Here is a 23,630-nt window from a genome sequence, read left to right as displayed (position 1 = left end):
CCATTATTCTGCTAGGGAATGGGACAGATACGCTTTTTAACACTTGAAAACTATACCTTCTGATAAATCTGTGCTGACCCAACAACCATTTATTACAAAAGTAGATAAAGTGCTCCTGAGTTGATTGATTTATAAAGCTCTTTGCAAATAATTGCTTTAAAAAAATTTTTAATGCTTTTATTTATTTTTGAAGGAGAGAGAGACAGACATTGAGCGGGGTAGGAGCAGAGAGAGAGGGAGACACAGAATCTGAAGCAGGCTCCAGGCTCTGGGCTGTCAGCACAGAGCCAGATGCGGGGCTCGAACTCATGAACTGTGAGATCATGACCTGAGCTGAAGTCGGATGCTTAACCAACTGAGCCACCCAGGCGCCCCCCCCAAATAATTGCTTTTAAAATCAGGTTTTAAATATGAGTTTAGATAGCCAGACATATAATACAGAAACTTAGGGTCAGTTTTTTTTTACTTAAGAGGTGCTGATACAGCTTCCATGTGATCTATCTTCTCCTTTCCATTGCTGTCTACCTTTTGGCCTCAATTACTTTTCGGTAACTCTGTCAAAGCATGGACAAGGGGAAAGAAAGGAAATAGTTTTCAAATCCATTTCTCTTCCTTTCCCTCACCCCCCCTCTCCACAACTTGATAAAGTACATTGGAAAAAAGTCAGCTCTTGAATCGTGCTAACAGAGGGACATAACAAGATGAATAATCCAAAGGAATAGGAATCCAAAGTCATTCGTATTCAAATCTTGATGTGATTTATGAATTAGGCTAATATTAAATTTTGCAATCTTAATTTGCACATTACAATTGGACACACATTTTTCTTCTCCATTTCAACTTCTGTGGTCATATTATATGACCTTAGCATTAACACGAAAGACTCATCTCACCCCTTAAGGAATAGTCTTTCCCAGATTTGAACCCGAATCAGACTTCTCAAAAGTATTTTCTAGGGGCGACTGGGTGGCGCAGTCGGTTAAGCGTCCGACTTCAGCCAGGTCACGATCTCGCGGTCCGTGAGTTCGAGCCCCGCGTCAGGCTCTGGGCTGATGGCTCAGAGCCTGGAGCCTGCTTCTGATTCTGTGTCTCCCTCTCTCTCTGCCCCTCCCCCGTTCATGCTCTGTCTCTCTCTGTCCCAAAAATAAATAAACGTTGAAAAAAAAAATAATAAAAGTATTTTCTAGCTCAATGGTTCTGGACTTTTAGTATGCATCAGAATTACCTGGAGAGCTTGTTCAGAATCCTGCCTCCACCCTGACTTTCTGATCAGAGAGGTCTGGGATGGGAGCTGAGAATTTGCATTTCTAACAGGTCCCCAGGGGATGCTGATAGTGCTGTCCCAGGGACCATACTTTGAGGACCTCTCTTCTGGGGGGGGGGGGGGAACAGAAGGCCCTCAGGGCTATTCCTAGAGAGAAATAAAAAGGATTCATCAGTCAAGTAGATTTGGAGAACACTGTACCTTTCTTTGAAGCCTTGTTAAGTATTTCAAAAATTTGTAGAAATCCTGCAATATGTGAATCCGTTTTCTAACTCATGCTTTCTAAACTTAGTTGACCACGGAGCCCTTTATTGTGATAGTAGCGTCAACTGTCAGAATTACCGCTTATGGAGCGCCTTAGGAAGGGCTGCCCTACTTCACGGTGCATTGGGGGGCTAAACTTCAGTCCCCCTCCCTCCATTTCTTGTCACACTGGCAGCCACCTGTGGACACACGCTGGTGTCCAGCAAACTCTGGCTGCAGCCTCCTCTTGTTGACCAGAGTATCTCATTCTCCGACTCGTTCCTACTAAACCCGCTTTTCCAGCCTTCCCTGCTTCCTCTCTTCTTACGTCTGCGACCCTCCCTCCCTCCCTGTCTGCCTTTCTTCCTTGTCATCTCTCTCCTTTTCAGCCATTTCCACAGCAGACTCACTAGCACCCTCAACTCCTTCCTCATGTGGCCCCCTCTGTCATTCCTACCTTGCCAGTGCAAGTCCTGGATAACCTTTCTCTTTCCACACTTTTGATCCTGGGAGCCTGAGTGACAACGGGTGGAAGGTCACCTAATTCTTTCATTGGCGCCATTGCAAAGTCGTTTCGTCCATTCAGCTCGCAGAGACTCCCTTGGTTTTTACTGTGTCAGGCACTACCCTCAGCCTTAGAAATAGCAACAAGCAAGCCAAAAAAAAAAAAAAAGAATCCAGAGTCCCATGGAGCTTACATCGCACAGGGGGGAATGATAACTTCATCAGATACCACTAAGTACTATGCAGAAAATGAAAACAGTGTGGTTAGGCGAGACCTCCACAAGGAGATGACGTTGACGCTGATGTCTGGATGGCCATCACGGTAGCTCACCTTGCCTGGCCCCTTGGTATTGCATGGCAGCCCCCACTTTAGTCTTATCCCATTCCCCATGGAGGCTTTTCTGGATCTTTTTACTCCTCTCAAATTCCAAACCCATTCCCACTTATCAGAAAAGCTGGCCTCATGATTATTGAGAAGCTGTCTCCTCTCGCCACTCCCTGACGCCAGAAATCCCATCCGTGGCTCCACTAGTCCTCTCTGCCTTTCCTGCTGTGCCTTGTCTTTCTCCTGTCACTGGCCCCTTCCCTTTAACCAACAGCCATTTGCCAAACAATCCATCTATTTGTGCTCCCCTGCCCAACTCATGTGTTTAAGTCCTAATTAGTCCCCAGTGTGACCGAATTTGGAGTAGGGCCTTTATGGAGGTAACGAAGGGTAAATGAGGTTACAAGGATGAGGCCCTGATCCAGTAGATTCCGCAAGATTAGTTTCCTCAGAAGAAGAGACACCAGAGAGCTTGCTGTCTCACAGCCATCCACATGCCAGGAAGAGAGCTCTCCCCAGAAGCCAAATCCGTCAGCCTCCAGAACTTTAAGAAATAAGTTTAGGTGTTTTTTTTTTTAAAGCACCCCATTCTATGGTATTTTGTTATAGCAGCCCAAGCTGACTAAGACACGAACCAGAATACCCCTCTGCCTCCTGCACGGGCCTTCCTCCCCTCACGCCAGTGCCCTGCCCACGGCAGTCTGGTGCCTCACACCTTCCTCCCCCTTCCCTCCCTCGTGGGTCATCCTTCTCAAATCACCTTTTATTTTAGAGTGTGTTCTTGTGCCTTTTCAAAATGGAACAGCACTTCCAGACCTAGGATGTTCTAAAAGGCTTTATTTTTAACTTTTCTTGGGATCAGAACCTCTGCAGTCTTCCATAGTTTCACGGCACTTGACTGACCTTAAACACCACATTCAATCTCTGCTTGTCCCTTATATCCAATCCTGTAGCTCAGCGAAGTTCCCCCACCCCCCCTTCTTTTTGGTCAGTTCCTCAACCGGATGTTTTTTTGAAACAATTTAGAGAAATACAGAAATGTTCTATTTTGTATTTCTCTACCTCCACACCATTGGTTTGTTACCTCTTTCCAATTAGAAAGGTAATAGCCCTAAGCAGGCGTGGAAGTGTAACAAGCAAGACTGGGAAGACGGTTGATTCTTTTTAAGGAAACTTACCCTCCTAGATTCTATCTTCTCTGTTTAATTTAATTAGAATCCCATCAAGCATTGCTTATTTGGTGGCATTATTGTCACAAACATGCTCCATAGGCGCTGGATCTCCAGGGGAAGGTCATTGTTTCCGGGGATCGACTGTAGCATCAGGACCCCAGTTCCTCTCTGTGAGGGAGGGGCGATAAGAGCTAGAGATGAAGTAGAATCAGGTCAGTTCACTTCACTGCCGCCATGGGTGTCCTCCAAAGCCTCTGTGCCGATCATGGAGTTCCTGGGTCTACCCCCATCTCACCTCCACAAAGGAAACCAAAAATTCCTATCCAGCATTGCAGTGATTTCAGAGCAACCCCAAGATTCCACAGGGCATGGAAGAGTGGCAGGCAGAGAAGGGAGGACTGACTGAAGGATGTCGATGAAGCACTTTGCATAGGGCCTGCCGTGCATAAGTGCTCAGAAAATGATAGTGATTTTTATCGACGCCATCATCATCATAATCATTGCTGTTGCTCATTGTGCGCGCGCGCGCACACACACAAGCAAACACAGTTGTATATGGGTGAGGATTCTTTCCGGCTCTACGTGGAACCTACGAGGATTGGAGGAACTCAAGATGAAGTTGTGCAGCTCTCGGTGGAGATCTGACACCTGCCATTGTAGTTGCCTAGAGGGCTGGTAGGGAGTCACTGAGCTGATGCTGTAAGAAGGCATGGAGCTGACGCTGCGTGTCTTAATCCCATCAGATTAAGTGAGTAGGTATTTACAAACAGCTAAGTGTTTGGGCAAGCATGGCCTGCCAGAAGGAATGCACCAGGGGTTCTAGGATGAGGGGTTGTCATAAGTTGGGAGTGAGGGACGTCGGCGACAGAGACCAATGGGGAAGTGAGAAAACGCAAGGGAACAGAAGATGCGTCTCAGCTCCCAGGCTGCCTGTGGAGCATTTGAGGAGCAAAAGGCCAAGCCAACAGGGAAGAACATGCCCTGGGAAGAACTCACAAAGCCGAGAGTAAGCGAAAAACGGTAGAGGAGCTCCTGGTGTAAAGAAAGTATATTTTTAAAAACCCAAACTATACAGGGGCACCTGGGTGGCTCAGTCGGTTAAGTGTCCAACTTCGGCTCAGGTCATGATCTCGCGGTTCGTGAGTTCCAGCCCCGCGTCCGGCTTTGTGCTAACAGCTCAGAGCCTGAAGCCTGTTTCGGATTCTGTGTTTCCCTCTGTCTCTTCCCCTCCCCCACTTGCACTCTGTCTCTGTCTCTCTGTCTCTCTCTCTCAAAAATAAAGATTAAAAAAAATCCAAACTATACAAGTAGAATAATAGACTCTATGCTATGGGTTATAAACAACCAATTAATCAGGACCGTGTGATCAGGCACTGTGGGGTTCCAAGGAAGGCAGAGCCTCTGCCCTAGATGCTTGGAATCTTGGGAGGAAACAAGATAAATGACAGGGTTGGGGGGGGGCAGGAAACAGGGGGCTGGAGGCCCAGTGGTGAGCAGTTGGGAAGGTTTGCTGGAGGAGGTGAGGGTATAAATCGGGTTTAGAGGCACACCAGGCTGGGACAATGAAGGGGACCGATAAAGCGGGGGTGAACATGCAAAAATGAATGTGAAAGGTGGCCGAGAGATTAACCCACAGAAGCGGGGTTTGGGGGAGGAGAGCATTGAGTCCAGTGGCCTCCTCCTCCTGATCCCATCCCACTTGGTCTGTGATCTCTGTGTGTTGGCCACTCTTGAATCCAACCATCAGACTCTGCCATCCTGTCTGACGTCCTGTCCCTAAGCTTTCCCTGCTGTTTCCTCTTTTAAATATCCTCTCCAGGGAACCTCACGTCCTAAGACTTGAGTATGAATGATGCAGCTGATTCCACTCTTTTCCACCTGTGTGTGTCTAACTGCCTAGTGAACAGGTCCAGGTGGCAGAAAATACCCTCTCATGAGGCCCCAGAGGAACTCTTCCCTCCTGGTGCCCCTAACTTTCCTCCCTCCTGTGAGGGCTTTCCCACCCACCTAGGTGCTCAATAAAAAAATCCTTGGGATTTCCCTCATCATGTCCTTTCCCTCAACTACCTCCTTGACACACACACACACGTGCACACACATGGACACATGCACACACATGCACTCAGGTGCACACACACTGAGTCATCTGTTATTTCCACCTCCTAAAGGTCTCTGTACTCATCACCTCCTCCCCACCCCCCATGCTCACCTCGTCCTTCTCTTTCCTGTGGGCTTGTCTTTCCCAACACACTTTCTGAACGACTCCCTACCTACACAGCCCCTTCATGCGCCCATCAAAATTCTTTTTACATTTTTTTTTCAACGTTTATTTATTTTTGGGACAGAGAGAGACAGAGCATGAACGGGGGAGGGGCAGAGAGAGAGGGAGACACAGAATCGGAAACAGGCTCCAGGCTCCGAGCCATCAGCCCAGAGCCTGACGCGGGGCTCGAACTCACGGACCGTGAGATCGTGACCTGACTGAAGTCGGACGCTTAACCGACTGCGCCACCCAGGCGCCCCATCAAAATTCTTTTTAAAACCCCAATTCAGAAGATTAGAATGCCAGACTCCATTTTAAACAAAAATTTTACCTTTCTCTACATACACGTGTGTTTGTGTTGACCGTGTGACCGTCAAGCAGCAATGTGGCCCCGGGGGTTCAGAGCCTGCCCTCTGGTCCGAAGCCCAGAGAAGCTTCTTAACGCTCCCCCATCTGTAAGTGCAGAAAATTACTTTGTCTTCGACACAGGGCTGTCGTGAGGATCAACTGAGCAGAGGTCTTACAACAATACCTTGTACATAGTGGGCACTCGTTACAGGGAGGCAGGGTGCGAGAGGGAGGGAAAGAATAAGAAGGGAATGCAATAACATCATCAATGTTTACCTCTAGGCCACAAGATTGGCGTTTTCTCATTTTTGCTTCTTTATGTTTTTTCGATATTTTCTGTATCTTTCCAATTCTCTATAATAACCATAACATCCTTCTATGACCGTTAAAACTGCCCTTTTCTTTGGAAATTACAGAATGCCACATCCTTGCTTAAGAATGGTCAGGAGCCTCCACCGGGCACAGGCCACAACCCAAACGCCTGTGCTGGCCTAGGGGGCCATGCACCCCCCACCCTCACCTCCCACTGCCCCACTTAGGCCCCAGACTGCCGCCTCTCCAGACTTCTTTGCCCCCATACCCTATGTCCCTGCCACTATCTTCTCTTTTCATTGTGTCTTTTCTTGCCAGGCACTCTCGTCTCCTCTGACTTGAACTACCCCCAACTAAACCCCCGTTCACAGTTGGGGAAGCAGAGTTCAGATCTCCGCTTCCCCGGGGGTGTTCATTGCTCCAGAGTCTGTGGGCCGGGTGGCAGGCCTGTTGGCGTCTCCAGATATTTGTAGAATCCTCAGATGTTGGAAGACAGGTGCAGGGATGTGGAGGCAGAGGAGGCTGAGAAAAGAGAGGGAGGAAATTGTGAGGCTATTCTGTGCAGGGCTCTAAATGCAAGACTCATCAAGGGGGAATTTTTGAAGATTTTGGGTTTTTTTTTTTTTTTTTTTGAGTAGAAGGACAGCATGATAAAAGTCACATTTTAGGAATAGAAGTTGGCAACAGTATGCAAAATGGATAGTGTGGGAGGCCAGAAAGTTGGTCAAGAGGAGGTTGGCAGGAGTTAGGCAAGAAAAGATGAGGTTTGCTCCAAGGTGGACTGGCCACCAGGGCTGTCACAGCTCTTGGGCCTGGTCTCCCGCCCTGCCGAGCATTTCCTTGTGTGGTCCCACTGACCCCCTCCAGACTTATGGCAGTTACCTTTACACATGGGACTGAGTCACGTGGCTGACTGCTGAGTAGTAGAGACAGGGGTCAAGGCTAGATACATCTCACCCCAAAGCAAAGGCCACCAACTGACCTTCCCTAAGCAGCTCACAAAACACCGGGCCTTCAGCATAGAAACACTGAGCAGGAGGAAGAAAACAGGAGGGTGTGGTCAGCCCTGGAATATTCTTGAAAGTCTTCAAGTTACCAGAAACACTGTGGTGAGCGAGACACAAAATGGATAAAGAGGAAAAAGAAAGGTGTTCAAGTGTCAAGGAAATTATGAAGGTTAGGAATAGAGTGAGCTCCGAAAGGGAAGCTTCCGGATGAGTGAAAGGAGCTTCTATTTTACACAGCAGGCTGCAGGGTTTTGGGACTTCATGACTTGCAGGGGTGATATAGGCTGAACATGGAAAATGGGTGGAAAGGGTTTGGACGTATTCCTGGATGGCTCACTTGTAACCGATTTTTCAAAACAAACTACATATAAGTGGGAGAGGTTCCCTAACTTTAAAAAAAATATTTTTATTTACTTATTTTAAGAGAGAGAGAGAGAGAGAGAGAGAGAGAGAGAGAGTGCACAAGCAGGGGAAGGACAGAGAGGGAGAGAGAACCCAAGCAGGCTCTGCATCATCAGTGCTGAGCCCGACGTGGGGCTTGACCCACAAACCAAGAGATCATGACCTGAGCTGAAATCAAGAGTTGGACACTTAACCAGGTGCCCCTCCCCCAACTTTCTGAAGTGACACCAGGGAGCGCAGGCCCACGCTCTGAAGCTGTCGTCAATAAGACAGTTTAAGATAAAAAAGATGCCAATGACCACAGTGTGCCCGGTACCAGGCACTGTCCTAGCATCATCTCAGTCAGTTCTCACAGCAGTCATTTGAGGAAGGAATTATTACCTCCACCCTTCAGAGGAGGAAACTGAGGCACAGAGGGCTGAGGTGCCTTCCACAGGGTCACAGCTACTATACTAGCAATGCTGGGATTCCAGCCCACATCAGTAGACTCCGAAGTCAACACGCTTTCCATGATAGACACTGCTTCCCAAGTGCTTCCAAAGACCACTGAACTCACACAAAGGAGACTTCCTAATACTTTTGTGCTCTGGAATCTTCTCCAAAGGCATAAAAGAGGCCTCGTGTCATGGAAGCCGCAAGACCCCCTCTCTCTGCTGAGAGGGCACGGAGCCTCTTAGTCACGGCCCAACTTCCCTCTGGTTCTAGTTCTTGAAATCTGCAGTGGAGAGGGTGGCCACACTGGGTGGGCTGACCCCATAATAGAAGACTTAACACATTTTGCTTCCCTGCCCACATGCCGCCTCCTCCTCACAGCTAACCTCAGCACCACCCCCAGCAATCTGGATAGTCCCCGTGCCATTTGAGAGAACATTCTTAGTTGTTCGCAGCCTCTGGTGTTCACATAAAGCCAAAGTTAATGCTCTGGAGTGTTTCCATCATCCTGTGACAAATCTGGACTGGGTATCAGTATCGGTCCAAAGGACATAGCGTCAGGAGGAGGCAGCAGGGAAAGAGCAAAATATGGAAGATGCGTGAGATTTACAAGTACCATGCAGAAAAAAAAAAAAAAAATTTAAAAGACCATTTAAGCAATTTGAAAAGCAGGAGCAGTGTTCAAAATGTCAGCAGTGCATGGAACACGGATGATGGGGCTGGAGTCATCCAAGGTGCCCTTGGGGTTGGCAGAGTGGCCAAGGGAGTGCATGGGTTAGAGCGTGTTCATGGGAGTCTGGGGCTCTGCGTCCCCATTCACCTGCTGCAGAGTCACGGGCGACTTGCTTAACCTCCGTGAGCCTCTGTTTCCTGTTCTTTCTAAGGAGGGTGATGATCTTTCAAAAAAGTCAATAATGGCCCCAGCAGCTGCCCGCTAGGCTGTGATGGGTCCAATCCTTGGATGTGAGGGGCCCCCGGCAAATATTTTTCATGGGGGCCCCCCTAGATGAACAATTTGAGTGGAATCTAAAAAACAGCCTCAGAAACGAAGGGTTGAAGGGGGTTGGGGGGTGGGGGAAATAGGGAGGTTGGTAAAAGGGGAAAACTTTTAGCTCTAAGATGAATAGGGTCTGAAGATATAAGGTATAATATGGTGACTATAGTCGATACAATACAGTGTGTAACTGACATTTGCTAAGACAGTAGAACTTAAATGTTCTCACTAAATAAAAAAAAGGTGCATATGTCAGGTGATGGATGTGTTAACTAGCTAGGTGGGGGTGGGGGGAGGCGGAGATCCTTTTACAATGTAGACGTATCTCAAAGCATCACAACGTACACTTTAAATGTCTCACAGTTGTGTCAGTTATACCTCAATGGAGCTAAAAAGAACTTTTAAATAAAAATGTGCATTAGAAAATAAATAAAACACTAAATGTAAAAAAACAAAAGCAAAAATCAGTTTCAGTCGCTCTAGATCGGCGTGCCAGCACCCTTCTGGAAGCTTGGTCCCACACAGTTGTACAAAAGAAACCCTGTATTGGCTGGTGGGAACAAGCCGCTTGCCAGGCGGCCCTCCGGGAACAGGTGCCCGGACACAGGCCGGCAGATGACCACATGGGCCCGGGAGTCGTCTCGAGCTCCTCGGGGCATCAGAGCAACCCCGCGGTCAGGGTAGAGATTCAGAGTGCTCTGAGGCAGGGGAAACAGGACCTGGAGCCCACATGAGTTCCAGCCCAGGCTCAGGGTGCCCCTGCACGGTGGCACAGACAGCCCTGGCCAGTCTCGGACACTGGGGAAGCGCTTAGAAAATTCCAGTCATGCTGCTCCAATGTGAGAGGCCCTCAGAGGCACAGAGCCTGGATCTGGGGCCCGGGTCGCCCAGGTCTAGACAGCACTGGCTGCAGTGCTCCTAAGGGAACATAAACATCACTCACAGGATTAAACCAATAATCAGAAAAGGTCACTCCATACTTGTGTTGGAACAAACCAGCCACAAGGCCACTTGTGACTAGGGATGACCCAAGACAGACAGAAAGACACTCAGCAACCACAGACATAATTAACGTGCCCCTCTTCTGGCTAATTTGTGTGACCACTGCTTCTCTATGATGGAGCTTTATCTACTTTAACCCGTCATCCTCCTGGACCGAAAAATGAAAGAAGAAAGAAAGAAAGAAAGAAAGAAAGAAAGAAAGAAAGAAAGAAAGAAAGAAAGAAAGAAAGAAAGGAAAAAGAAAGGAAGGAAGGAAGGAAGGAAGGAAGGAAGGAAGGAAGGAAGAAAAGGAGAGGAGAGGAGAGGAAAGGAAAGAAAAAAAGTACCAAGATGTCCAGTCATCACATTGCCCTTGTGCCTAGACGGCTCCCAGCCCCTACCCCTCCTGAGCTTCCCCCAGCACAAGCCCAAATCCTATAATAAACTCTTCCAACTCCCTCATGTGGTCCCTTGCTATGTGTTCTCTTGCAGCAAGATAAATAAATCTAACTCTGTGTGACTAGAGGGTGTTCCTGGTGGTCTTTGATGGGCAGCAACCCATCTGACAGGGCTATTGTAGAACCTTACACAGACGCTGGAGTCCAGAGCCCTATCATTCTTTTGGTGCTTCTCAGTCTTTCTGTCCTGCTCCCTACTACTCGAAAGCAAGTGAGGTCTATGGACCAGTAACATGGGCATGACCATGGGATTGTTTGAAATGCAGACTCTTGGGGCGCCTAGGTGGCTCAGTTGGTTAAGTGACATACTCTGCATTTCCTCTTAGGTCATGATCTCACGGTTGTGAGATCGAGCCCACACAGGGGTCCATGCTGAGCGTGGAGCATGCTTGGGATTCTCTCTCTCCCTCTCTCTCTCTGTGACTCCCCTGCTCACACACACTCTCTCTCTTTCTCAAAATAAATAAACATAAAAAAGAGGGGAGACTCCTGGGTGGCTCAGTCGGTTAAGCATCTGACTTCAGCTCAGGTCATGATCTCACAGTTCATGAGTTCAAGTCCCGCGTTGGAGTCTGTGCTGACAGCTCAGAGCCTGGAGCCTGTTTCAGATTCTGTGTCTCCCTCTCTCTCTATCCCTCCCCTGCTCACGCTCTGTCTCTCTCTCTCTTTCTCAAAATAAATAAACATTTAAAAAATCTAAAAAAAAAATTTTTTTTTTGATATTTTTGTTCAAATGTCAGGGGGTGGGGGTTTGCATTCGTATCATTTTTGTTTCCAAATATTATTTATCTGGCTCTCTGAGTTTTTCAGCACTTCCTTAAATTTTTGACCCAGGGCAAGTTTCTCACTCATCAGGCTGCTAAACTCTCAGAAGGCCTTTAGCAAACATGTGGGTGTGGCTTGTGGAGTTAGATTGCCTGGTTCAGATCCGTGGTCTGCCACTTCCTCGCTGTGTTCGTTGGGGCAAGTTGGTTAAGCTTTCCAGCTTTAGTTTCTTCTTTGTACGATAGAGGTGGCTTTTAAAGTTCCATTCTGTGCAAGTAAAGGAAGACCGATATGCAGTCCAAATGCATAGCTGGGAGGTCTGGTTTAACCCAAGGATCAAATTCAAATTATCAACAAGATGGGCAGCGTTTTCCTGGAGTAATCCTCTATAAATGTAAATTTATTTATTTATTTATTTATTTATTTATTTATTTATTTATTTTTATGTTTATGTTTTAGCGCACGAGAGAGTGCACACGTGCAAGTAGGAGAGGGACAGAGAGGGGGAGAGAGAGAATCTTGAGCAGCCTGCACTCTCCGTGAGGAGCCAACTGGAGCTCAATCCCATGACCCTGGGATCATGACCTGAGCCAAAAACAAGAGTTGGACACTCAACCAACTGAGCCATCCAGGCGCCCCTATAAATATAAATGTTTTTATTAAATTTTTAAAATTGTTTTTTTTGAGAGAGAGAGAGAGAGAGAGAGAGAGAGAGAGACAGCATGAGCAGGGGAGGGGCAGAGAGAGAGGGAGAAAGAGAATCCCAAACAGGTTCCGTGATGTCAGCACAGAGCCCAACTGGGGCTCAAACTCACAAACCGGGAGATCATGACCTAAGCCAAAATCAACAGTCGGACACTTAACTGACTGAGCCACCCGGGAGCCCCTGAATAGAAGTTTTAAGTGCACACATGTAATCATATCGTATACACTGTTGTTTTAGGTCACTCTTTTCTTTCCTTCCATTCCCTACCCTTGTGATCCATATTAACGTACCTAATATTATGTTTCCAAATTTTCCTCCATGTCCTTATAATGAGTTGCAGACACAATATACACACACATATGCATTTACGCACATTTGGGTTTGGGGCTGGGGACATTGCTTCACAAACACAGGATTATATTAATGCTTTTCTGCACTCATGTATAAACAGTGTCTTGAAGAAATCCCTCCAAGCCACTTGGTGTACCTCTCTTTTTTTCTTTTTTCACTGACAGTACCCTAGTCCTTGATGTGGCCTACAATCACCCATCCTGTATTAATGAGGATTCACTTATTTTCTAATCTTTGCCTTTCTGGATATTGCTATAAGTAGACATCCTGAGGCATACATCTAATACTGGAGCTCAGTTTTCCCTCTGCTAAAGTTGGCATAAATGGAAACATCCAGTTTGGACTCTTTTGTGTCTGGATGATTCTGTCAGCACAATGTTTTTGAAGTTAAACCATGTTGTTGCATGTAGAATATGTTCCTTTTTACATCTGAGTAGTATTCCATTGTCTGCACATACCACAGTTTGCCTATCTATTCTTCTGAGTATGTATATTTTAAATTTTAATGGCTAATGTTAGATTTCTTTCCTCAAATGCTATAAAATTCACATATCCACCAATGGCATATGTTGTAGTTGTTTTTAATTTTGACTGACCTGCTGATCGTGACATGACATCTCGTTATTACTTAATTTGCATTTCCCCACCTATGGTAAATTCAAGCATCTTTTTTTACACTTGTTGGCTCCCTGGATTTGTGTTTCTATAAATTGCCTCTTCATATTCTTTGATCATTTCTGTTGAGCTGCCAATTTATAAAATTTCTTTCTATTTATATAAGTTCCTTTATTCTTATATAATTAATTCCCATATTGTATAAATACTTAAATACTTGCCACTCCAAGTATTTTGTCCCAAATCTGTCATTTGTATTTTGATTTTGTTTGTATATCTTTTACCATATACATTTTTAATGTGGTCAGATATATCTTTTCTTTTAGAGTCTTTGTGTTTTCCAATCTTCTTAAGATTTCCTTGTCCATAGATTGTACACAAAGTCTCCTAGATATTGCTGCAATATTTTGTCCTGTTTTATTGTTTACCATTACAAGTGTACTCTCTGGGGGAATGTATTTTTGTATATGGTGTAAAAGAGGAGTTTTGTTTTATTTTATTTCAGATGGATACCCTGCTATACTGGTCTCATTTTTAAAACAATTTATTATTTCCCCACTAAATTGCACTACCACATTTGATATATAATGTATATTAAATGATCATATATAAGACTGCTTCTGGATTCTCTTTTCTTTTCCATTGATCCATTTCTCATTCTCACACTAGTAAGATATTTATTTCATAATGGTCTTATAGGATATTCTGATGCAATGGTAAGACAACCTGTTCCTGTTCTTTTTTTATGCTTTTCTTGGTTATCCTTGAGTATTTATTTTTCCTTATGAACTTTAAGATAATTTTATCTAGCCTCCATATCCCCCAACAAAAAAAGCCTGCAATTGTAACTGCAATAACATTATCCTTATATATTTAGGGGGAGAATTAATAGTGTCGTGATATTCCACTTTCTCACCAAGGATGCGACATGTCTTTCCGTTGGTTTGACTTTGTTTTGTGGCCTTTAGTAAGATCAGTTTTATTCATAGAGATGCATTTTTATTATTAGCTGTATTCTCTGATATTTTTGCTCACTATTTTATGCATAGAATGTTTTTCTTTTCCATTTCTATATGATTATTTTTAGAGTAAATAAAAGCTAACAATTTATGTATTATATCCTGATTCTTAAATTTTCTTATTAATTATAATGCTTAAAAAAACCACTAGGATCGCTTGAACTTTATATCATGGGCAAAAATGCACAGTATTTATTTCTCTTTTCAAGTGTTTATTTTAGTTACTCATATTCTTTTTTTATTACATTTACTAGATCTCCCAAGACAAAGTCAAACTGAATTGGTCATAATAGGCTTTTCCGTCTAGATCTTGATTTTTAATGAAATGGTTGTATTTATTTTATTTTTTATTTTTTTAATTTGAGAGAGAGAGAGCAAGTGGGGGAGAGGGGCAGAGGGAGAGAGAGAGACTCCCAAGCTGGTTCCACACTGAGGGCACAGCTGGATCAGCGGTGGAGCCAGGTGCCCCTAAATAGAATGGTTTAATTGTTGTTATGAGGACAATTAGTGGAGGGTTTTGGGAAATATTTTTATTATATTTAAGTGCTTTCCTTATAGTCATCTTTTAGTTAGAGTTTACTTAGGAATGTCTACTGTATTGCATGTCTTTTAAGCATCTATTGATGAAATCCTATCAATTTTCACCCATTAATTTGCTTAAGTCCTGATATGTTAAACAATTTCCTGATATAAAAATACTTTTACATTCCCGGGGCGCCTGGGTGGCTCAGTCGGTTAAGCGTCCGACTTCAGCTCAGGTCATGTTCTCGCGGTCCCCGAGTTCGAGCCCCGCTTCGGGCTCTGGGCTGACAGCTCAGAGCCTGGAGCCTGCTTCCGATTCTGTGTCTCCCTCTCTCTCTGCCCCTCCCCTGTTCATGCTCTGTCTCTCTCTGTCTCAAAAATAAATAAATAAACGTTAAAAAAAATTTTTTTAATGTAAAAATACTTTTACATTCCTGAATAAACTCTAATTGGTTTATTGATATGGTGTTTGACTGAATTCTAAATAGAATTTTTGTATCTATATTTATAAATAAAATGCAGCTTTTCACAAAAGAGATTTTCATAAATTTCTGCAGAAGAATTATATCGTCTGACACCTACCTGCAATGTTACCACAATCAATCTTTTTTTTTTTAATGTTTATTTGTTTTTGAGAGAGAGGGAGAGAGAGAAAAAAAAAAGAGCATGAGCAGGGGAGTGGCAGAGAGAGACAGAGACATGGAATTCAAAGCAGGCTCCGGGCTCTGAGCACAGAGCCCAACCCGGGCTCGAACTCATGAACCGTGAGATCATGCCCTCCGTGGAAGTCGGACGCTTAAGTGACTGAGCCACCCAGGAGCCCCCGACAGTCAATCTTATTAGAAAGTATTTATACGTATTGGGATGATATCAAGATCAAAGTAGCAGATACAAGTTTTCCAAAGTTCTAACATTTTCCTGTGAAAGCTTTAACTGTATCATTGGCAACAAATACTGCCAGTTGCTTGCCTGGAAGATATAGGCTAGTTACCTGAGTATCAATAACCAGAATTTGTCTGTCGATTGTTCTTTCAAGTAAAAATAGCGTTCCACGAAAACGGGAGAAGTGCATCTCAGAAACTCAGTCACACAGACGCTTTTCCTTGAGACAACCTTCATACTTCGGTATGCAGCCGAAGTGCTTTCTGCACACTTTGCAGCTAGCCCCGCAGAATACTAAAGAGACATGCACTCAAGGGCCGAGGTTTCATAAAACTAATGATTTTTCCTGCTTCACGAAGGGCAGTCTTAAGTGAACAGACACTTTTTAAAACTGAGTGTATGGCACTGAAAAACTGTGACCGCTGGGACTCCTTGGTGTCAGTGGCTTTATTATCAGTAAGGCACCAACAGTTTTACCCACCATTGCGTTTACACCATTCATGCAAATGTCAACACAGTGAAAAAAGCAGGTAACAGCTCAGTATCATTTTGAATATAGGTTTGGCCTCACAGAACTCCTGAAAGGGTCTCAGAGACCCTCAGGGTCCTGTGGAACATGCTTTAGAAACCACTGCTCTGGCCAGATTGCGCTCCATTTCTGTTTTTTGTTTTTTTTGTTTTTAATTTTTTTAACATTTATTTATTTTTGAGACAGAGAGAGAGCATGAACAGGGGAGGGTCAGAGAAAGAGGGAGACACAGAATCCGAAACAGGCTCCAGGCTCTGAGCTGTCAGCACAGAGCCCAACGCGGGGCTCGAACTCACGGACCGTGAGATCATGACCTGAGCCGAAGTCGGACGCTTAACCGACTGAGCCACCCAGGCGTCCCTTCATTTCTGGTTTTTGAGAGAGCCAAACTCTTTCCCACCTCAGGGACTTTGCACGTACTGGTCCCTCTGACTGGAATGCTGATCCCACGCTTGACCTGGTCAACTTTCTTCCTCAACCTTCAGTTTCCAGTTCAAATGACTCTTTCACAAGGAAGCTAATCCTGGCCTACTGCTCAGTTAAGCTCAGTCCCCAGGTGCGGTGCTTTCAGTAAACCTTGGTATTTCGAGCATAGCTCTTATTACAATTTTAATTTACGTGTTACTCAGGTGTTTATCCATCAAGGTCTGCTCTCCCAGGAGTGTAAGCTTCTCGATCCTGCACACCTTTTCTGTTTCAGTGTCCCTCTCACCCAGCGCAGTGCACTCAACCACTATTATTGAATAAATGCATGGGGGAATGATCTGGTTTGCCTATGACTGGTCGGCTCACGTGGTAAGCTCGAAGGGCTGAAGCCAAGGTCGCGGGTTGGACCTACCGCACTCCTTGCCTGTTGTCTACTCCAACCATCAGATTTTCCTTCCCAAAGCAGTACTGCAGGTGAACTGGGATGAAGGGCGTGGATGAATAAAGGCAAATCCAATCCTGTTCATAGGAAAGGTATTCAGAGCTTCCCCCCGAATAATTTCTTGCGGATTTGTTGTCCTCTGCAAAGCCAGAAAGACAACTACAGCACTTTCCCGTCATCGGAGACCTACTTAAACTTCCTGAGACTGTGAAATCTTTCTTATTTGTTCATTTACTGAAAATCCCCTGGTCCCCCAGCAAATACACACGCCTTGCAGAACCTTGAAAAGTCATCGGAAACTATCCAGCAGTTATGAGCCATAGTTTAAAAACCTCTGAACTAACAAAATTATCATTCCGTCCCAGATTTAAACTGAATTGTGGTGATTATAGCGTATACTCTGCAGTTCTGGTTGAGAGGGCAATTTAATTAGAAGCCTCTATCTTGAGGCTAACTCCACCCCATACCCCCTCCCCCCAAAAATAATTCTTTAGGATGAAATTTCTAATGCTGTCTCTCAGCCTGAAGGTATGTTTTCTTGTAGAAAGTTGAGTAAGATTCCATTTAGGCTATTTTTAAAACTCAAGAGAAAGGGCAAAAGGGGGGATTTCACCACTTCAGAAATCATTCAGATACTTTTTTACTATTTTTTTCCCCAAATGCAAACTGCTTCCTTTAGAACTTTCAAGTTGTCCTTTTTAATGCCTTTGACATGTTTGAAGAAATTTGGTAGAGCTGTAATGAACTCGTTGACAAAGTGTGTATTGCTCAGATGAAGATTTTTTTCCCTCTCTTTAAAAGAAACTTGCATGGAAATGCAAGTGTACCTTGCAAGTACACCTGTGGAATGATGATCAAAATCAAATCTATGAATAAAAGTGTGTGTGTGTGGGGGGGGGTGTACCTATAATAGGCGGATAACATCTTACCAATGAAAAGTCATCGGTTAATCACATGGTATTTGCTGAAAATGACCTTAGAAATCATTTGGCCTGAGTCTTGTTTTACAGGGGAGAAAACTGGGGCCCAAGGAGGTACAAAAATGTTGTAGTCGCGATGAAAGACAAATGAATAATCCTGAAACACGTGCCCTTTTGCACATGTTTAATTAAACATGTTTAGTTAAAACATGTTTCACGCCAATAATTAGCAAAAGTAAAATCGACAGCCACTGGGCCATTCTAGAGGGAAGGGAGGGACCCTAGCCTGGGAGGGTTAATTCCCACCATCTTGGCCGATCACATGCTAGGGATGGGGGTGGGGGCCAAGAGCATCATCGTGGCAGCAGGTTGATCCATGGGGAGCGCTTCTCTGTCTTCTTTCAATCCAGTACAGGAAAAGAGTTCTGCCAACAAGTTCCCGGGCCCAGAGAGAGGACCGAGGGGCTATCTCCTTTATGGGTACCTGGGTACAGTCGTGGCTTCATCAAAAGCAGCCAAGAATTTGGGGGCCTAAATCACATATGTACTAACAGTCCATCATTCTTTTCAAATCGCATCACTAAAAGCAGTCACATGCATAAAATTCAAACACGGCATTCAAGCCTGAATTCAAATAAATGTCAAACTGCATTGGGGTTTTTTTTAAAATAATTTACTGCGCTCAACTAACGTAAGGGATGATCAGGTGGCAAAGGTACATTTCACCACAAAGGAGCATTTCCTTGGAAGGCCCAGGTTCCACAAAGGGAACGGTTTGGAACCATGACCAATGCATTTGGATAGTTAGTGGTAGGGTTGGCCTATAGTGCAATTAAAGAGGATATTATAATATGAGTCACACCACACACAACTGCCGAAGTTTGACATTCCTGACCCCCCCACCCCCAACATTACAGCTCCATGTAGTTCCATCTCATATTTCAAATGCACCTTGGTAGGGAGGCAGTGAATCTAGAAGCATGGTGTGTATTTTCACAATGATTAACCCGACTAGCATTAAGTTTTTGTGACAGACACCTCAAAACCTACGACGCTAGAATCAAAGACTAGAATCAAATTAAGGAAAGTCAGGAAAATCCTAAGGAAAAAATCAGAGAGCCATAAAACACAGTACACTGCAGCTACTTTCCAAGTTCCGGTTTCCAAGCGCAAAGGATGACAGAGCATCCTTAGCTCAATCAAGGAAAGTTCTAGAAGTGAGTGGAGCATAAGACAGGCCTTGAAATCTTCAAAAGATTTATAGAAAGAAGGAGAGGTGATTAAGGAAAGAGGAAGAAGCATCACTATGTCCCACTCTGTACCTTTGCTTGGCCACAGGGCTTCCTGACCGTTTCTGGAACCCTGCAACTTTTTTTTTCCCTGCTACAGGGCTTTCCAACTGGCTGTTCCCTTTGGAGTGTTCTTCCCCCTCATCTACCCAGGGCTAGTTCCTGTTTCTCAGTAAATATTAAATGTCATTTCTTCAGAGAAGCCTTTCCTGACTGCTCAATCTAAAATAGCCTTCCCTCTGGTTAACCTTTCTCTATCATTTTCTTTTCTTCGTAGAACTTACCAATATGTAAAATTATTTTTTTATTTCTTGTGATTTTTTTTTTTTTGTATTTTTGGGGGGTTTTTTTTGGTAGTTTTTTGGAGGGGCCCTCCAAGCCCCATCCTAGGTTAACCTCTTGAGAGCAAGGCTTTGCTGGAACAGTGCCTGGTGTATAATAGGCTTAGGCTGTTAGGATGCTCTTGACTGCAAGCAACAGAAAGCCCTAATTCAACTAGCTTAAGCAATAAAGGGGTTTTACTGGCTCACGTACCTGTAAAGTCCAGTGTCCCATGTCATCAAGGAAAGATCTAGTGTCTTCTTTAGTTCCAGGCTTCACATGCATGCATACATCATCCAGGAGAGGCAACATTTCTGTCCTAGGATTCAAGAATCCAAAAGTCTGATTGGCCTGGTTTGGGTCACTCTGCATGCTCTCCCCAAAACAATGATGGTAGCAGGAATGGGGATGTGCTAGGCCAGAGGGACTATTTGAAGAAGTGGAGACCATAAGGAAATGCTGGATCCCGTCAGGAAGGGGAAATGGGGAGACGAAAGCACCCATACTTCACCACCGAAATGTGCAGGCATGAAGACGCCTGGAACCGAGAGGGGGCTTCTCATAGGGTGGAGGAGCAGTGTCATTGGGCAGTAGGCAGAGTGGCTAAAATGGGGCTGATGTTGGAGATCTTAAAGGAAGAGGAGGCAATCATCATTCGATAGGCAGCAAGAAGCCACTGAAGATTTTGAGTAGTGGCATAACAGCATGAAGTAGTGTTGAGGAAGATAGGTTGGCTGCAGTTCGCAGACACAGTGAGAAAAATGTGGGGAGTGGGGAGGCCAATGAAGAGTTTGTCTAGGCACTGGGGAAAGGCCCAGGTCAGACATTAGCTATGAAAGAATGTCAGAGATAGAAAAGGTGTGCAAAGCAAAGATGAGCCAGAGGTAGTTGATTGGATATAGATGATGAAAAAGGAATGAATGAAAGATGGTCTGCCATGTCCCTTCTTTCAACTCCCTGTGCTCCTCAGGCACGCCCAGGGGCCCCACCTATCCCGGCATCTTCCCCCCCGCCCCTCTCTGCACCTCTCACCCTCTCTTTCACTGCAGAACTCACCACCAATTATAATGGCCTATGCATTTGTTACCTCCTCATTGCCTTCCCCACCAGAACTTGGCTCTGAGATCAATGGCCGGCAAGGGTCTGGGTCCAGGTCTGGATTCAAAGGAAATGTAGTGAGTGAGCCATTAGTAGGCAAAGATGCTGGGAAAGAGAGATGGTTTATGGGGAGAAGATAGCGCCTTTGATGTGGGGCAAGTTGGGTCTCTGGAAGACATCCAAGTGAAAATATAAAGAATTTAGAGCTTTAGAGATCTCAGTCCAGTGTTTTCCCAAAGTGAAGCCCATTTCCCTGGCCTGGAACCTCTTACCTCTGCCTCTTCTTCTCCTTTCACTTGTCAAGACTTGGTTCCTCTGCCTGCCTCACCCTCTTTCTTCTTAGAAATCTCAATAGGGATTTTAAATAGCTTGCAATCCATAGTTTTATTAGAATGAGAAATGTTGGCCCTAATAAGTCCCTTTATTTTACAAATTAAATATATATAATATAATATAATATAAGGACTATATATTCTATATATATATATATATATATATATATATATATATATATATATATTATATTCCAGAGATCTAAGTGACTTACTCAAAGTCACACATCTAGGAAGAGAGAAAACCTGAAGTAGAATCCATGCTTTTGTTTTAAAAAACTGCTGTTGCTTAGCTCACATTCAGTACAGAAGTGTAGGTCAAGCTCTGGGAATGGGTTGCCTGAAATCCTGAATTTCTTAATTCCTTTCTGGAACCAATTCTTCTACAAAGAGGCCACAGAAAGTACACAAGGACCCTCAAATGCATATTTTGTTCCTTTTTAACAGGGACTAAAATGTGCTGTGGGGAATACATGACGGCACCATTACAGAAAGATTTGGCTTTTTCAGTGCCTTTTAATAAGAGAAAGTGTGCTCACAAACTACTCTGCATTAACAGTTATTATTTTTTTAAAAAACATTACCAAAGATCAAAATAGCCAGCAGGTTGGCGTTCACAGCAGCTCTGGCCTGCCCCCTTGTGCACAATTCATATTAGTGCATTTTTTTCTGGGCAACTCCGGGCAGGGGTGAAGGTCAGACTCTTCTTCACTTTCACCTTCCTTCTTCTCCCCCCACATCATTCCTCCTTCTCCGCTTCCTCCACTCACAGCCCAAATGACAGAATCAGCTCAGGGCGAGCTTGGAATTTTGTGTGACCGTGAAATCCACCTCCCCTCCCCCCAGTGTTGAGCCATTCAGTCAACAAGTGGTTTGCGGAGCAAGTAGAAAGCACTGAATCCAGGGTTAAGGGCATAGGTAGCCCCTGACTTCACAGAGCTTCCAATCTAACAGGGAAAGCACACAGTGATGAGTAATCACTGGCCTGAAAGAGCAATTATCAGCAACTACCAAACTAGTAAATAGCACCCCCATATTAAAGGGGAAAAAAGAAATGAGTTCATAAACACTGCTTTGTGAAGAATTCTCTTTTCAGTTAGGTGATGGGCATCATTTCAGGTGTTTGAGGATTAGTGCTATCCAGTAAATGAAGTCTCTCTCTTTTTTTAAACATCACTTTTTAAAATTTTTTAATGTTTATTTTACTTTGGAGAGAGAGAGAGAGACAGAGCGTGAGTAGGGGAAGGGCAAAGACAGAGGGAGACACAGAAACCAAAGCAGGCTCCAGGCTCTGAACTGTCAGCACAGAGCCCGACGTGGGGCTTGAACCCTCAAACCACGAGATCATGACCTGAGCCAAAGTCAGACACTCAGCCAACTGAGCCACCCAGACATCCCTACCTTCATCTCTTAATAGTGGTATCAAATGTTTAGTTTTAGTATCTGTCGTGTCAGATTAACATGTTATAGTTTTTCCCCTGAAACTTACCTTCAGCAAATGCAGGCTCCAGGGTGACTTTGGTGAGCCCAGCTCACTGGAGAACAGCTGAGGATGAAAAGAGCATGCTCAATAAATACTTGCCACCTGCCATTGGGTGACTTTTAGCCACAATAATTAATTCAGCCATCAGCTTCGTCATTGCACAAAATCTTAGTGCCTACACTGTGCCAGACATTGTGCTAGGGTCTGAGCATGAGGGGAAAACAGAACGAAAAACCAAATAAGAACCAACAAAAAACCCAGTCTCCCTTCAGAGAGCTCAGAGCTCTGTGAGAAAGGGATAGAAACAAACAGGTAATCACAATCTTGTGGGGTTTGCTTTTGAGGACCACTTTATGACAAGGGCAGCATATACAATATACCACTGAGAGAAGGAGGCATGATACGTAAGACGATTTTGGCTACAGATAACAGAAATACAGCTAAAAATGACTTAAATGCAAAGGCCACTGTTACCTCACAGAACAGGAAGTCCAGAGGTGCATTCTGGGGCCAGTGGATTTGGCAGCTCATCCAGATGGATGCGTGTTTCTGTGCTCCATGCTACCATTTGCAGTCTGGCAGTGTCTTCCCTTATGATAGAGAGTGCCATGGCCGGTGAGGAAGGGGCATTTCCTCTCAAGCTTCTATTTTACGAATCCCCACCCACCCTCAGACATCTTCTTTGGTTCCATTGTCCAGGACTGGGTCCCATGCCCAGGCCCTAGGGCAATTACTGCCCAGCAACACAAGATCTAGACAGTTGGTTCCAGCCAGACTCCCTCAAGTACATGGGTTTGAGAAGCGTGAACACAACCAGGTTCTAAGAGCAGTGGAAATTGAGAGGTATGGCTGTTCTTAGACAACCTGTAGGCTCAACCACAGAATATCTGTGTCACCCCCACCAAAATGTTAGCAGCAGGAAGGAATATTATGAAAATTGGTCAATTTCTTCTTTTTGTTGTTCCAAATTTCCAAAAGTGAGTATGTAGTCTTTTTATAATCAGAAGTAAAGAAACAAGCAGTACTTTGGGGCATTTGTTAGGGAAACACCCTACTGGGAAGAATGGAGTAGGAACACAAGTAGCATCTGATGTAATTCCTGCCCAAAATGAGCTTAGCATCTCCTCAGGACACACTAAGCCATTTGTAAACAAGTATAAGGTTCTGCATCCAGTTCCAATGTGTGGGTTTAGAAGAGTTTCTCACACCAACAAGCAGCTCTAAG

At 44.6% G+C, this 23,630-nt stretch overlaps 1 protein-coding gene and 1 long non-coding RNA gene across 2 annotated transcripts in view; one reads left to right on the top strand and one right to left on the bottom strand.

Annotated features, from left to right (window-relative positions):
- The window catches only part of KCTD1 (potassium channel tetramerization domain containing 1), a 187,684-nt gene that overhangs the window by 9,864 nt on the left and 154,190 nt on the right, over positions 1-23,630 (top strand). The window lies entirely within an intron of this gene.
- Positions 6,677-22,471, bottom strand: LOC147575556 (uncharacterized). Its single transcript, XR_015242505.1, has 4 exons — positions 22,412-22,471; positions 20,580-20,758; positions 19,706-19,811; positions 6,677-6,953 (listed from the first exon to the last, which is right to left on the bottom strand). It is a non-coding gene; the product is annotated as an uncharacterized LOC147575556 (long non-coding RNA).

The sequence above is a fragment of the Puma concolor genome, chromosome D3, assembly GCF_028749965.1.
Source record: "Puma concolor isolate L17-30 chromosome D3, mPumCon1.1.hap2, whole genome shotgun sequence".
NCBI lineage: Eukaryota > Metazoa > Chordata > Mammalia > Carnivora > Felidae > Puma > Puma concolor.
This window is presented reverse-complemented; position numbering and strand designations above follow the sequence as displayed.